Source organism: Peromyscus eremicus, chromosome 10, assembly GCF_949786415.1.
Source record: "Peromyscus eremicus chromosome 10, PerEre_H2_v1, whole genome shotgun sequence".
In the NCBI taxonomy this organism is placed as follows: Eukaryota; Metazoa; Chordata; class Mammalia; order Rodentia; family Cricetidae; genus Peromyscus; species Peromyscus eremicus.
In genome coordinates this window covers 93,088,215-93,094,012 of record NC_081426.1, presented here as the reverse complement: position 1 = coordinate 93,094,012, position 5,798 = coordinate 93,088,215, and positions in this window count along the sequence as shown.

Sequence of the window (5,798 nt, the reverse complement as noted above, 5' to 3'; positions counted from 1 at the left end):
AACAGTTCAACCTCACATTTGGTGAGAGCAGTCCATGTACCAGAAACACCTGAGTTCCACTAGTGTCCTGTCATGATTCAGGATTTTGAATTCTGGAAATTGTTGATGTTTTTTGAATTCAGCTGTCCATTCTTCTTGGCTGTGTGTCGTGTGTGTGTGTGTGTGTGTGTGTGTGTGTGTGTGTGTGTGTGTAGCTTCATCTCGGCATCCCATTCTTCTCCACATCCCTCTATTGAATTCCCGTCTACCATTAAGAGGTTAGACTCTGTCAGCCTAGTTACTCTTCAAGAGTAACTGTTTCAGCTGCTGTTCCACTGCACATCAGAAGCCATCGGACCACTGCCTATTCAGTTGCCTTCAAAGAAAAGGGCACTGTACCTTTTCCAGATTGTAAAGGCCACTTCAGGGATAGTGCCACATTGTGCTGGCCTCAGAAGATGCCTTTTGTTAAAGCCACAACCACACTTGTCTTGGCAAGAATTGGTAGTCCTTTGTTTCGTGTCCTGTCTGTCCATTTTGTCCTGTTGATTAGAGGATACTTTGTTGACAAGTGGCTAACTTTTGCCACAATGAAAATTAACTTTATATGCAGTTTCTTCAATTCCCATATTTTCTTTGAAGTAGATTGGTACTGCCAGGAGCCAACATGTCTCATAGTCATAACAAAAAAGAAAAATTTTCTAAGTTATTAAAACATTTTAAATGCCACATTCTGTAGATCTCTGAAGGGTTTGAAGATGACCTGCATATCTAAAATATATCTGCTCAATCTTGAAAACATACCTAATATGACTACAAGTTCTATCGTAATGTCTAACTACTAACTTTCACTTCTTTATATCCTCATAGTTGGTAATAATAACATTCAAGGTTCAGCAAATTTCATTACATTGTTAAATGAACGGTGTAAGTACAATATCTTGAACAAGATTAGAATTATATGTATGTCATTTTCTAACAATATCAACCTCAATATATATAATTTGTATACAATATAAAATAATCCAATCCAATGTAAAGTATTTAAAACTAGTAATTGTCTTTTTCGTTTTTTTAAACAAGAACCTTTAGCTAGAGTTTTCCTGCCTGGCCCACAGTCAGGACAAATCTCTCTCACCTGCCAGTCCCACAGCCGCTCAGACCCAATCAAGTAAACACAGAGACTTATATTGCTTACAAACTGTATGGCCGTGGCAGGCTTCTTGCTAACTGTTCTTACAGCTTAAATTAATCCAGTTCTATAAATCTATACCTTGCCATGTGGCTCGTGGCTTACTGGCATCTTCACATGCTGTTTGTCATTGTGGCAGCTGGCAGTGTCTCTGACTCAGCCTTCCACTTCCCAGCTTTATTCTCCTCCTTGTCCAGCCTATACTTCCTGCCTGGCCACTGGCCAATCAGTGATTTATTTATTGACCAATCAGCAACACACTTGACATACAGACCATCCCACAGCACTTCCCCTTTTCTTTTTTTTTTCCCCAAAAGGAAGGTTTTAACCTTAACAAGGTAAAATTACATATAATTTTGGAATTCGGGCGTAGCTTCTCTTACTACTTCCTGCTGGAGGAGGGTGCTGTATCTTATGGGGACACAAAGAAAATTTTAGGATTATGGAATAGTCCATGAGGCTGTATTGTCTGAGCCAGTTGCCTTCAAACCATTCTGGATGTTGGATCATCTGGGCCATGGTTTCATCAGAGACCTTTCAGGGGGTCTTGGCTGGTCAAACCTGATGTATCTTAATCTGGAACAAATCCATAGCCTTTGGCTTTCTGTGGGAACAAAAGCAGAGACTCTTTTCCAAAGTAACATATCCTTATATCCAAATTTTGAAGTCAAGGTACCTTTAAAATATACATTTTGGCATAACTCAACAACTTTTATAATCAAATGTTTTTATGCAGTTAAAAATCCCAAAGACAACACAATCCAGATTCTCTGTGTAATATTCATCTTCACGTGGCTTATTTTTTATATTAATTTTACTGTCTCTTTAAAGACTTTATTTTTTAAAACTATGTATTTGTTTATATATCTGTATATATCACCTTTTTTGTTTCTTTCAAGCCTACGTATATTTTACACACATTGTAAACTATTACATCTGAATCTGTCTTATTGTGAATCTATTGCTTTGAACTGCAGCATTTGTAAGACTGAAACAGCACTGTGGCTGCTGGCTCCACCCACCTCAGCTTCCCAACATGGTGGTGGTAAGTTTACCACCAGCTCTGGGAGCTATCATTGGTCTATGCTTTTATCCAAGCAGCTTGTAGCCCAGAAACCTCTTTTTTTGTTTTGTACTAGCAAAGGCTAAATCCACCATGCAGCTTAATGTGCCACTTGCAGAGGCCTCATTTCCGCCATATGGCAGGTCGAGCATGCACGCTAGGAACCCACCAGTAGCTCAAATCGGCAGCTGCCACTCATTTGAGAGAGACAATTAGGAAGCTGTTTTTAGCTCCGTTTTAGAATCTTTTCTCAGGTTTTAGGTGGAAACTCTTGCCAACATGTTGGGCACCATTTTTAGCTAGAGTTTTTCTGCCTGGCCCACAGTCAGGACAAATCTCTCTCACCTGCCAGTCCCACAGCCGCTCAGACCCAACCAAGTAAACACAGAGACTTATATTGCTTACAAATTATATGGCCGTGGCAGGCTTCTTGCTAACTGTTCTTACAGCTTAAATTAATCCATTTCTATAAATCTATACCTTGCCACATGGCTCGTGGCTCACTGGCATCTTCACATGCTGTTTGTCATTGTGGCCGCTGGCAGTGTCTCTGACTCAGCCTTCCACTTCCCAGCTTTATTCTCCTCCTTGTCCCACCTATACTTCCTGCCTGGCCACTGGCCAATCAGTGATTTATTTATTGACCAATCAGCAACACACTTGACATACAGACCATTCCACAGCAAGAACCTTAAATCTAATCTCCTTTGCTTAGCCCTTTTCCTAACCCTTAACATTAATGATGTCTAGTCCATTAACATTTGACAGGTTCAGAGGGAAAACTTCATTAATATATAACAATGTCCAGTCTAGTAACATTTGATAAACTCAGACAAAAATTTTCATTACTTATCCTATTTAAAACAAGTAGTTCCTTTTTAAAAGTAGATTTAATAATTGACCTTGTTTATCTTATCATATCCATATTCTCTTTTTTCTTTTCATAATAGATTCAATAATCTACCTTTTGTCATTTTTATATCTTCTTTTTTTTAGAGTAGATTCAATTATCTATCCATTTATCCTATTATTTCTTCATCTTTTTTTCTCAGAGTAGATTCAATTATCTACCTCATATCTATATTCTTTTTTCTTTTTCTTTTTTTTAAACAAAAACTCTGAATCTAATCTCCTTGTTCAGCTTTTTTTCTGACCATTAACAATTAACAACTTGTAACCAACCATCATAAACAATGACAATATCCATAACTCATTAAACAACCAAAGACCTTCCATCCCACATCTTGGGAATGTGGGTGTCATTTTCTTAAAATTACTTCCTGCTTTCTTGGGATAAAGACATCTTTAGGGGATCCTGAAAAGAAAATTTTTGGGTTAATTGTCAAGTCCTGTATCATTTGTCCAGTTGCTGCATAATGAGAAAGTGCAGGGCTTGTTTCAAATCCTTGTTCAAGTAGTCTGTCAGGCTGGATCATCTCAGCTAGCCATCTCAAAATTGTCCTAAACACTTTCTAGTCCAAAGTTGATCTTTCCTTGGTGTTAATTATCTTAACGGCTTTATCATAGTCCATGTGGAATCATCATTGTGGGATCCTGTCATCCTTTTGAAGATTTCAAAGTTGCTGTTAGGCATGATCATGGTTCCCTTTAGAATTTTTTTTTGTGCCTCATCTGTGGTTTGGAGCAATCACAGTCTGATAAATGTCTGTCTCTCAGAACCACGAATGTCCTTCCCTAGAAGAGAAAATCTTCACAGCAATTTCTCCCCACCATTTGTCTTGCCAAACTTCTCCAAACTGACCTTTGCCAATGTTTTCTTGCAACACGATGGTCCTGGCCATTCTTCTCTGAACAAGCAGCAGCAAACCCTTTGTCCCAGGTAGCAGCATCACTGCAGTCACCGACACAATGAGAAGGAGACAGCAACTCGGAGTAGCAGCCACTGCCTCCATGGTCCCACCACAAACGTTTGTGGCTAGGCCCCTGCCGAAGCTTCTCCTTAGGAAGCCTCCTAGGCCAGCCTCAAACTTGGGATCCTCCTGCCTCTGCCTCCCTCAGTAAATCAACCAATGTGCTTCACCAAACCGGCTGAGGGTAGCTCAGTTCTGAGCAGGGACCCGAAATGTCACAGGCAAGCAGCTTTTTTGTAAATTCATACCACAAACATTGGGCACCAGATGTAGCATGAATCTTAAAGGTACTTATTAATAAAACCAAACCTGGGGCCAGTTATTGGGGTGAATGCTGGAAGATCAGAGAAGGAGAACAAGCCACAGCTACCTCACCTCACCAATTCCTCAGCTGATCCTGTTTCCTCAGACTGGAAGACTCTGAGACTTCATCCAGGATGAATCTCAGCTGAACTGCTGCTTGAAGCCTAAAAGCTTAACCAGCCAAAACCTTCTAGTTCCTGGTTTTCACGCCTTATATACCTTTCTGCTTTCTGCCATCACTCCCTGGGATTAAAGGCTCACTTTCTGGGATTAAAAGCGTGAGTCACCATGCCTGGATGTTTCCAATGTGGCCTTGAACTCAGAGATCCAGAGGGATTTCTGCCTCTGGAATGCTAGGATTAAAGGCGTGCGTGTGCTACCACTGCCTATTCTCTATGTTTAATATTGTGGTTGTTTATTCTCTGACCCCAGATAAATTTATTAGCGTGCACAATATTTTGAGGAACACAATAGCACCACATGTCTAGTCAGATTTTCTATAATTTTGTATGTATGTGCATGTGTGGCTGTATATGGGTGTGCATCCCTATGGAGGTCAACAATAATGTTATTCTCACTCTCACACTGAACCTGAGGAATGAACCAGGGATTTCTGATTCAGTCAGAATGGCTGGTCAGCAAGCCCCAGGGATCCCCCTGGATTCCCCTCCCCTATCAGGCTTTTCACCTGGTGCTGGGGATCTGAACTCAGGTCCTCATGCTTACGGAGTCGGGCCACTGCCCGGCCTGCACTTTCTGTATGTATTCATACTCTGATAAAATTTAACCTTATCAATTTTTTTCTTTGAGAATTTTGAAAACTTCATACATAGGATGTATTTTAATCATACTCAGCCTCACTCACCATCCACTGCTACCTTACAACAGAAATACCCCAAAGTCCCCCTCCCAACAATGTCATCCCCTCCCTCACCCCTTCCTCCTATTCCTCCTTCCCTCCCGCCCCCTCCTTCCCCATCCCTCTCCCTCCCCTTCTTCAATGACCATGAGTCCAGTCAGTGCTGCCCATGTACACATGGAGTAGAATCATCCCTGGATAGTCAGCACACCGAGGACCACATTGTGAAGAACACCAACTTTCCCTCTCCTGGCAGTCATCAACTGTCCAGAGCTCCTCGGCTGGAGGGGGAGGGCTCGTGTGACCCTCCCCCATTCATGCTGGAGTGTTACAGAGACTATTAGAGGATGAAACTGACTTGTTTTCAACATTGACCTTTGTGGTCTAGGAAGTGTCCTGTACTGCACACACTGCACCATCTGAGTGCAGGTTCACAGTCTACACTTAGTCCCCCCCTCCCCTTCTTGTTCTTTAGGGATAGAGTTTGAGATTTAGCTAAGGCACACAAACCACAAATCCTTCTGCCCAACC